We start from the raw sequence: 10,563 nt of genomic DNA, 5'->3' as shown, positions 1-10,563 counted from the left end.
GAAAGTACAGCTGATTACAGAAGGTGTGTTTATAACTTGGTGACAGAGAAAGGAAAGTCAGGCGAGCACTATTGAATCAGATAGTTGGGGGTTTTATTGTGTTCTCTGAGCTACTTTTAATAAACTTTCTTGATACTCAGTAAAAGGATGTGGTCTCCATCAAAAGCTCTTTTCGGTAACCAAATCAACAAGAGGAGAAAAACACACCTACACAGTCCCAGGTGCAGCTGAACTGTGGAGAACTTTGTGAGGGTGCAGGGTGCCTCTGCTCCCACCAGCTCTCTGAGGGGCTCCCTGGGACCTGCAGCTCACATCTCACACAAAGTCACAGGTGTGTGGCAGCAGCGAGCTTCTTTCAGCTACAAGTTCAGAGGAAAGAGAGTGCACTGCCCTGTGCTCTCCCAGCTTACAATTGCAGCTGTCTTCCAGCTAACACTTTTCTATGCCCACCTCAATCTCAAAGCACTGGCCAAAGTCCAAGTATACTGAGCAGCCCCGACTTCATCTGCCAAATGCCCATCCATCCTCTTAGCCAGTCAAGCATTTGTAGGGACAGGGGTGTAGAGAGGAGGCTGGTTTGGAAAATGAGGCATTGGCTTGGGGTGATGGAGGAGAAGCACATATGACTCTTGCCCAAGGATGGGCAGGACCTCCTTTGCTTGGGGCCATTCCCCGCATTCTCTCATTGAGGTTAAAGAGAAGACACATGTCCTCCTGCCAGAGTCCCATGGTCAATAAATAAAACATGGCTGAGAGACAGGGTGTGGCTCCTGGGAGACTGCTGCTCATTTCTCTTTAGAAAACCCCCACTGCCGACAACTTTTCTTTCTGCCTCGGAATTCTTCAGGCATATTTTGATGCATCTTTAATTCTATACATGTTATAGTCAAGGTACTTTGGTAGACCTCATGACATGTCAAAATATTGTTTGTCTTTGTCTTAAAGTTGTTAGACCTCAGTTTCTTTACCATATAAGAGTGAGCATTTATCTTTATTTATTTTAAGGAGTTATTCAAAGTTATTACATAGATGAAAAGTCAGACAAGCAGGGAGCATGTCTGTTTGGTTGGCCTCTGCTTCATCAGTTCCTAGCTCAGTGCTATGCAAGAAAATACACAACTAATAGATAACTATTCTCTGGTCTGTAGTAGCAGTGATTTAAAAAACAACAACAGAAAAAGGCTACTCTAATGTGAAGTGTCAACTCTAATACATTCATTGGCACACTCTGGGTGCTTTCATTTAGGCTTCATGACTTCCTTTAGGCTTCATGGTCACTCTGAGAAGTAGGTCTTATGATAGTCATTTGACAGAGAAATGGGGACTAAGAGAGTTTAAGTGACTCCACAAAAGGCTCAACATTTGTGTTGCAGCCAGAGTTTCAACGCAGACCCTTAAATCTAAGCCCGATGCTGTTCTACCAAGCCATCGTTCTCTTCCAATAGTGAGAAATATACTCTAGCCGGCAGGGTGCGGTGGCTCACGCCTGTAATCCCAGCACTTTGGGAGGTCGAAGCGGGGGGATCATCTGAGGTCGGGAGTTTGAGACCAGCCTGATCAACGTGGAGAAACCCCATCCCTACTGAAAATACAAATTTAGCCAGGCGTGGTGGCACGTGCCTGTAATCTCAGCTACTTGGGAGGCTGAGGCAGGAGAATTGTTTGAACCTGGGAGGCAGAAGTCGTGGTGAGCCGAGATTGCGCCATTGCACTCCAGCCTGGGCAACAAGAGCAAAACTCCATCTCAAAAAAAGAAACAAAAACAAAAAAAAAGAAATATACACTAGTCCACAGGAGGTAAGCACTGCTGGGCTATTCTCTTCACTCTCAGCCAACATGCCTAGTGGAATTCCACTGAGCTGGGGCCTGGCCAATTTGTCCCACACGTATGAGTGATGTTGCCATGCTGGGGGCTATACCTACATTGTTTCATTCTTCTTCAGAATAACTCTTCAAGGTGCCATCACAGCTGGGGCCATCAAAGCTGAACTGCAGGGAAGATCAGCCATGTCCCAGCATCACCCAGCTTTGCCTCCAAAGCTGCTCTCTGAATCACTGTGCTTCCCACACAGCCGCTAACATGTCAGTTGATTTTCAGGCACTGTACCAAAGAGCAGGGGCTTCTCAAGCTTTCCAAGGCCCTGGGGAGGCACTCCCAAACCAGATTTATGCATATAACAATGTAGTGCTCATGGGCCAATAATACCATCACTTCTACAGCACTCATTACATGTTGGCTGTCATTCTGAGTGCTGTAATGCATTCTAGCACATGTGTTCCTTTTCTTTTTTTAATTGAACCATGTTAGTGAATCTCTAGAATTATCACTTTTTGTCATCAAAACATGAGCCATATCACAAGTAAACATTACTTTGTTCTGTATTTTATAATCAGCTCTTATATGGCCAGCATGTGACCAAATGGATAAATAAGGTGATGCCCACGATGATCTCACAGCTTGGAAAGTAGCAGAGTACACTGGTGAGCAACCGGACACCTCATGTACACTGTGCCAAGTGCTCTATAAATGTTCCTTCAGTTAGGGGCACCCTGAGATGGAAGCACCCACTGGCCTGGTCTTTTCAAAAGGGATGCATGTAACCCTGTTTTGCCATTGATAGGTGCCCTAGGTAGAGAAATTTACCAGCGGGGATTTCAGGATAAGGCAGACAGGTGTCAAAGACGAGTGAGGAGCTCCAAGAGACTGAGCAGGTCACAGATGTTGGCAACTGGCAGGACTCTATGTTCGTAGAGGAGATTTGAGCTAGATCAAAAAGGATCCAAATGTCATGCTACAATAGAGCTTTGAATCCAACAAAAACATTTACCCAGTTTCTTTTGAGTGGATAATGTGCTCTCTGGAGGCGAGGGGCAGCCTCCAAATCAATTTAGCAGAGAAGAATTGACGCACAGAGTTTCATCATCACAGTGCAGGGCAGGCAGCAGCAAGAAGGTTGGACTAGAAAGGAGTTTTACACATTTCTTGTAGCAGCCAAAAGTAAAACTTCCTTTTTCAATGTCTTAAAACTACATTATTTGTGTCTTTTTTCTTGGTTTATAAAACATTATAAACATTTTGTAAGAACAGAGAGTAAGGCCAGGTGCAATGGCTCAGGCTTGTAATTCCAGCACTTTGGGAGGCTGAGGCGGGCAGATCATGAGGTCAGGAGTTCGAGACCAGCCTGACTAACATGGTGAAACACAGTCTCTACTAAAAATACAAAAATTAGCCAGCTGTGGTGGCACGTGCCTATAATCTCAGCTACTTAGGAGGCTGAGGCAGAAGAATTACTTGAACCTGGGAGTCGGAGGTTGCAGTGAGCCCAGATCACACCATTGCACTCCAGCCTGGGTGACAGAGTAAGACTCCCTCTCAAAAAAAAAAAAAAAAGAGATTAAAATAGTGAGTGTCTAGGTACCACTCCCAACTTTGTCAACTTCCAATCTGTGCCATGTTATGTTTGCTGCAGATGACTTTGGGGGAAGTTATTACACAGCTGGTGTGGCCCCTGTGTACTGCACGAAATCCTTCTCTCCTGATTCTCCCATGAAGATAATCATTAGCGTGCATTTGGTGTTCTTACTCCTACCCAAGTGTTTAAAATCATTTCTAGTTATCGCGAGAAAATTTTAAACCATTTTTAGATTTGAAAACTTTTTATAAATGATATCACATTGCATACATATTTTTTTCCACTATCTTTTTTCTAAAGCAACATGTTTTTGACATTTTGGTGTTGATTCATACAGTGCTACTTTGTTCATTTTAAACGTTGACTAGTATTGTTCACAATTTTTTATTCATCTGTTGAAGGGTGCTGTTTATTTTGGTGGAGGAAGGGGGTTGGCAAGGAAAAATGCAACTGTGTGGAACTTGATGTCAAAATCAAGGAACCAGAAGATGCAAAGTATATGTTATAGTGTCCATGAAACCAAGGCATTGGCTGGGTTTAGTGTCAGCTTCCATGGGTCATCTCTCCAATCCTGTGATCTGTTGCTTAAATTTATTTTCACAAAATTGTACCAAGCAGTTGCCTGAAATACTCACAGACATCAGGAAAATAGTACTTTCACTGAAGAATTTTGCAAAGTTGCTAGTAGGGCTTTAAATTCTATGAGGGTATTAGGCTTACATGGTGGCATATCTGTTTGTTTGGTGAGTATTTGTGACTAAGTTTCTGTAGCTCTATGCCGATATATCTCTGTTATTTCTGTCTAAATTATTTTTCAGGATTATCTTCAACAATAAGTGTCCATTGCTGCATTTGATGAGCAACAGAGGGTGGAAAACACTGATTGTATCAGTGTTGAATACATTATTTTCAACTTTCCTGTAATCTCTGCCCTGGTGTGCTTTAGGCCATTTCAGAGAAATCTGACCTAAGCCATTTGTTTTTTTCTATTACTTTTAATGATAGGATCTCTTTATTCATTCAGGTAGAACTTCTGCAAAATGCAGGAGAAAGCTCCATTCTTTGGGAACTCCTGCATGTCAGACACAAAGTAAATTTTCCTTCTCTCCTCTCTCCATCTTATGGCTTTGAAATAGACAAGTCATTCCCATTTGCATGTGGGAGAAGACGGGGAAAGAGATTAAATTATTTGTATAATGTCATGTAGGTAGAGCAATGTGAAATAAGTACAGTTTCATCTGAGTTTAAAATTATATTTTTAACTCAAACAAGACAATATATTTTAGTTAAATAACAATGAATTTCTTTTCCCTGAATGTCATTCATCCTAATGTGTTTTGTGGTCTGTGACCCAGCCTGGCACCCTCCCTACACAATGGTGAGGACAGGAGAGGACTGATTGTTTGCCTTTGAACACCTTTATTCAAACACAGTTTTTCTTGAACTTGACAGGCATATTCCATGCAACAAAGCATTTTCCTTTTGAAAATTGTTATTCAAAAAAAAAGCAATGGGATGACATAACTCGCAGGCTGTGTGCTTAGAAGGACTACCCTGCCGCAGCCAAACTCTATTGCAAACATAAAAGCCAGCAGCCTGGCACTCTTCTTTGCCCATTTCCCTCACATCGCAGTCAGCCAGCTTCAGATCTAAGCAAGCCTGCCTCACAGCCGTAGGTCCCAGGGAGAAGTGGTGTTTGCAGTTGGTTGCCACTGAAAGGCAGCGTGATGGTTAGTGAACCAGATGTCTTGACACATAGGAGGCTTCCGGGGTAGATACCCACCCACAGATTCTCAATTAGGAAAATCTACAATTAGCATGACAGTGAGGAGAAGGATCTGGTGTGCAATTTAAATATTTTGGCTAATTCTTATTTTGCTGAGATATCAGTTATTAGCCTCCAAAATTCATGTCAAATCCAGTTATTTGCTAAAATATGAAAAACTGTTATAAAGAAGAGATCAGTAGAGTAACACGATAAACTTGTGCTGGATTTCTCAAAAAAAAAACCTGCTTCAAGGCTAAAAATCATAGATTCTAGGATATGGTTTAGATAACACAAAGCATAATCCTCATGGATCTGAGAAGACTTGAGAAGTGAACTGAAGGTGAAAAAGTCGAATCACAATGAAAAAAGACTCTTCTAATGGCTTCAGCAATTCCAATGTGTCTTGAGCCCCAAAAGATTTTGGAGTTTGCAGCTGCAGATGACAATTGCTTTTCTTTTCGTTCTTTCTTTCCTGTTTTTTTTTTCTTCTCAAACTGAATTTCAACAATGAAGCAAGTGATTGCAGTGTGGCAATAGACAAAAACTGTTTTCAGAGGGTTGCCTGCTTGCAGAGGCCTGGGAAATCCGTGCTTCCAAGTCACAAACAATAGGTCTTTTAACCTCATGCTTTGCCCCAAACTGGGTGATAAACACATTTCCCAAAATTGTCATGGTCCAACGTATTAGGAAACCTACAATAAGAAAAGCTTAGCATAGTTTTCTGTGCTCCAATTAAAAAGAAGAATCTTTTAGAAGAGCTTTCACAAGCTGGATAGCAGCTCCCTCCAATCTGGAATTGAAGTATGAGTCTCACTTTCACACATATCCTCAGGCAACAGCATCATTCCCACAACATAAAGACGAATGTAAGACTCTACTGTGTAGGACACACTGTGGGGGACGGTTGGGATCTGTATGGATGAGGGAACATTCCCCAGGGAACAAAGAAATTCACTTGGATTATTATTTCTCTACTTACCCAATCCTCCAATTAAGCTGTATTTTGAAGGAAATAAATGATTAATTTCCCTCTGCCCTGAATATCTTGTGTGTTTTAATGCTACTTTAAATATATTCAAAGAGATGGGAATGACCCTTGGTAAACAGACAAGGACATTGAAAAACTTTTCATCCATTCTGTCAGCCAACTGACTGAAAATGCAAAGTCACAGCATTACTGTCCTAACTTTTGGAGATACAGAAATAAATATAGGGGGTGGGGGGCTTTCCCTTGTTTATCAGGGAAGGCATATATTTTAGCATTCTTAACACTGGAGTGAGTTAGATGGTTGAGAAAACTGAACTTAAAATGCCAAATGGTGTGGATGATCACTAGGCTGTTCAGAGAAGGCAAGAGTTGAACAGATAGTAGTTGAATAGAAACAAACAGTAGGAGTTTTCTAGGTGGGCCAGGATAGGAAGGGCATTCTAAGCAGAAGGAATTGCATAAAGACACAACAGCATGAGATAATAATAATAACTCATATTTATTCAGCATTTACTATATGCCTGGGCTAGGTTAAGCACTTTTCAAGCACTATTTCAATTACTCATTGAAATCACTTAATGACACAAGTACTATTATTATGCCTACTTAATATATGATAAACTGAGGCTTTGAGAATTAAATGATGTGTTCTAGTCAAATAGCTAATAAGTAATGGAGGTGGGACTCAAACTCAGGTCTTATTTTTTATTTCTTTTCCTGAAACTGAGCTCCTGATGCCATATTGCTACATGGTACATGACCCGGAGGTGTGGAGTCAGGATAAAAAGACACTCCATGTCGGGCAGGGACCCTCCAGCTGCCATACACAGATAAGTGGAGTGTTTATCGCACTGTGAGCAAGGGAGTGAGATGACCATAGGGATGTTTGCAAAAGATTCCTTTTGTAGCAGTTGCGCAGACAGGATTGGTGAAGAATACCTTGGAGGGAGGGAAAGCTGAGAGAATAGGTGGAATTTTCTATCCTGATAATAAGCAATGAGAGCTAAATAAAGGCAACTCTGTGGAGATGATATGTGGAGGATTGATTTGCAAAATATGTAGCATTAACGAGCTACGTGACTTGGGCAGAGGAGAGAGGACTCAGAGAAATGCCAGCCTCCTGCTTGGTCGGGAGACTTGGTGAATTGAATGACCTATAGCCAAGATTCTGTAAACAGAACAGCTAACAATGACTACTGATGATCTGCTGTCTCTCAGAATCAATCAGCTGTTCCCGGGTCCCGACATTTTGAGGGGAGGTGAGCAAATGCAGAGCAACACAGCTAACTTCAAGGCTGAAGGAGCCTCCACACAGGTCAGGAGAGAGCAAAGCAACACAAACAACCATCCAACCACACCTGGGACCTACTTTTTGAGGGGATTGGAGGGGGAACACAGGCAGTGAGTGCTACAGGAGATCAGGAGAGAAATGCTCACCAGGGGCTAGATTTATGCAGGAGATGGAAAGGCCCTAAGCTTAGAAGAGGGGAGGACACCTGAGGCAGTCAGTGTGTTCATGCAGTAAGGATTGGAGTTTACCTTTCCTGTAAAATCTGTCTGCAGCATACAGATCAAATGGTACATTTCACTTGGATTGCAGAAACCCTTTAAGGAGGCCATATTAAGTGATTTGTTGTTGTGTATTTTCTGCATGTGTTTATGTGTTTAAATTGCTTCTCTAGGCATTCATGTGCATCAGGATTCCATGGGGTACACATTAACATTGAAATTACCAGATTCCACCCCAGGGATTCTGGGTCAGGAGAGATGGGGTGGAAGCAGGGGGATCTGACCCATTAACAATAGCAGCCAAAGTGGTTCTGCTGCAAGTGTGTGAAGACCATACTTCAAGAAACACTGCTGCGGGACAGGTTTTATCAAGATAGTGACACCTGGGAAATTGCATATTAGAAAGTGCGAACAGTCAGCATTGTGCTTTCTTTTTTTTTAAATTGCAGTTGTCACTAGATACTATAATATGAAATAAAAACAAAAATCCTTTTAGATATTCAGATCAGAGGCTTCAAATCCTTTAGATGCCTTTTAAATTCCCTTAGTCTTTATCTTTCTCCCTTCTCCCTGCCTCACTGTCTCTCCTAAACTCTCACATTTTTTCTCTTTACTTTTTTCTTTGCTACTTGTGCAACTCCCAGATCACCCTCACCTTCTCTGGATCCCTTTCGTAGCCTCTCACCCTCTCACTGTCCTGGTTTCACCTTACATTTTCATTCTTTTTTGTTTTTCATTCCATCTTCTTGTATTATTGCAGCATCCATCTTACGTGGTGATTTTTCCATTGATTCGTTTATTGCTTTCTATTGGTATTGGATTGTGTCAAATACTTTTTTTGCATCTATTGAGATGACCATATGCATTTTCTCTTAATTCTGTTGACATGGTAAATTGCACTGATTGATTTTTGACTGCTAAATCAACTTCGCATTTACTTGCTAAATCTTTGCATTTCCTTAGCCATGATATGGCATTTTATATACCTACATATATACAGACACATGCACACGCTGAATTAGCTTATAAGTTTTAAAGTATGTAATATGTGGTATGTGTCCTTGAAGCATATTTGTCTATACTTCTTAGTTTTTGTAAAGCCTTGGTCTAGTTTTGATAGAGGGTAATTCTGGCTTCATAAAATTAGTTGAGACGTGTTTCTTACTCCTCTATTTTCTGAAATAATTTTTGTAGCATAGCAATTATTTCTTTCTTAAATGTTGGATAGAATTCACCAGTGATGCCATCTGGGCCAGGAGTTTTCTTTTTCAGAAGGTTTTTAATTATGAATATGATTTTTTTAATTGACAGAAGTCTATTTTTTTTCTATTTCTTCCTAGGTTAGTTTTTTTAATTAGTGTTCTTTAAGAAATTTTTCCACTTTATATAATTTTTAAAATGTATTGGAATAGAATTGCTCATAATATTTTCCTATTATCCTTTTTAATTTCTGTAGTATTTTTCATGATGTCCTCTCTTTCATTGCAGATATTACTAAAGTTTGCATCTTGTATTTAATTTCTTCATCAGTTTAGCTGGGGGGGACTATTCTAGGTATTATGATTAATGAGTTGTGAAAATCTGATTTCTGTGTCATATGAAAGGAGAGAAGGTTAGCACTCCCCTTGACAATGCTGGAAGGGATGCTTGGCCTGACAACATGCATACAGTTAAGACATTGCCACCTACTTCATGGCAATGCCTTAAAGTTAAATATTGTTGGACAGGTGCGGTGGCTCATGCCTGTAATCCCAGCACTTTAGGAGGCCTAGGCGGAAGGATTACCTGAGGTTGGGAGTTCAAGACCAACCTGGCCAACATGGTGAAATCTTGTTTCTATCAAAAATACAAAAATTAGCTATGTGTGGTGGTGGGCATCTGTAGTCCCAGCTACTGGGGAGGCTGAGGCAGGAGAATCGCTTGAACCTAGGAGGCAGAGTTTGCAGTGAGCCGAGATCATGCCACTGCACTCCAGCCTGGGTGACAGAGCAAGACTCTGTCTTAAAAAATATATACATATATATGATTTATACGATATATATATATATATGATTTTTTTTAAAAAAAGAAATTCTGATTTCTGTTATCTTTTCCCCCTCAATATGTCATGTTTGTTCCAGAAAAAAATTTTCTCAGCTGTACTCAAGTTGAAAACTATGTTTTGTTTTGTTTCCTTTAGCTCTGATCCCAGTTGAGATACTCTTTTTCTTTGGCTGAGCTGCTTTGGGTGTTTCAGCCAGAGATGTGGGCAGATACAATGTGGGGAATTTCTAACTGACACCTTTTCTTCTGTGTCTCTTTTCTCTTCTCTTTTCTTCTTCTCATTTTCCATTTGCATCTGATTTCCCCATGGTCCATGGTAAAAACTGTAATAATGGCAACTCTCCATTATAATTCTCTGCACTGGCTGTGTACTACCCCTCCTAATCTGAGTGCTTCTGTGAGAATTCAGGTGCCAATGCCTTCAGGTATCTGTGCTTTTGTGTTATGTTCAGAGTTTATACTTGTCTGTTACAGGAAAGTTGGTCACGTATGATGCTACTTGGCCATTACCAAAAACAGATCTATGTCTTCCTCTGCCCTCTTTTTTAAAGAAGTTTTTGCTGAAAGGAGAATTTTAGCTTTGTTTTGTTTTGGTTGGGTTGGGGTGTGTTTTGCTTTCATTTGATTCTTTAAAGGTCTTGGTCCATTGTATATTATCTTGCATTGCTTCTGACAAGAAGTCTGCAGTCATTCTTATATATCTGCCCCTCTGTTTATAATGTGCCTTTCTTCTCTTGCTTTTTAAAAATGTTCTGTTTCACAAATTGTTCTATAGAGATATGATTACAATGTGCTTCTGCATGGCCTTCTCTAGGCTTATCCTGCTTGGGTTTTCTTAAGTT

At 40.7% G+C, this 10,563-nt stretch overlaps 1 non-coding gene across 1 annotated transcript; it reads left to right on the top strand.

Annotated features, from left to right (window-relative positions):
* The first annotated feature begins 9,268 nt into the window (after positions 1 to 9,268).
* Positions 9,269 to 9,399, top strand: LOC112438998 (U6atac minor spliceosomal RNA). Its single transcript, XR_003027306.1, has one exon. It is a non-coding gene; the product is annotated as a U6atac minor spliceosomal RNA (small nuclear RNA).
* The last annotated feature ends 1,164 nt before the right edge of the window (positions 9,400 to 10,563 follow it).

This window comes from Pan paniscus, chromosome 12, assembly GCF_029289425.2.
Source record: "Pan paniscus chromosome 12, NHGRI_mPanPan1-v2.0_pri, whole genome shotgun sequence".
NCBI lineage: Eukaryota > Metazoa > Chordata > Mammalia > Primates > Hominidae > Pan > Pan paniscus.
This window is presented reverse-complemented; position numbering and strand designations above follow the sequence as displayed.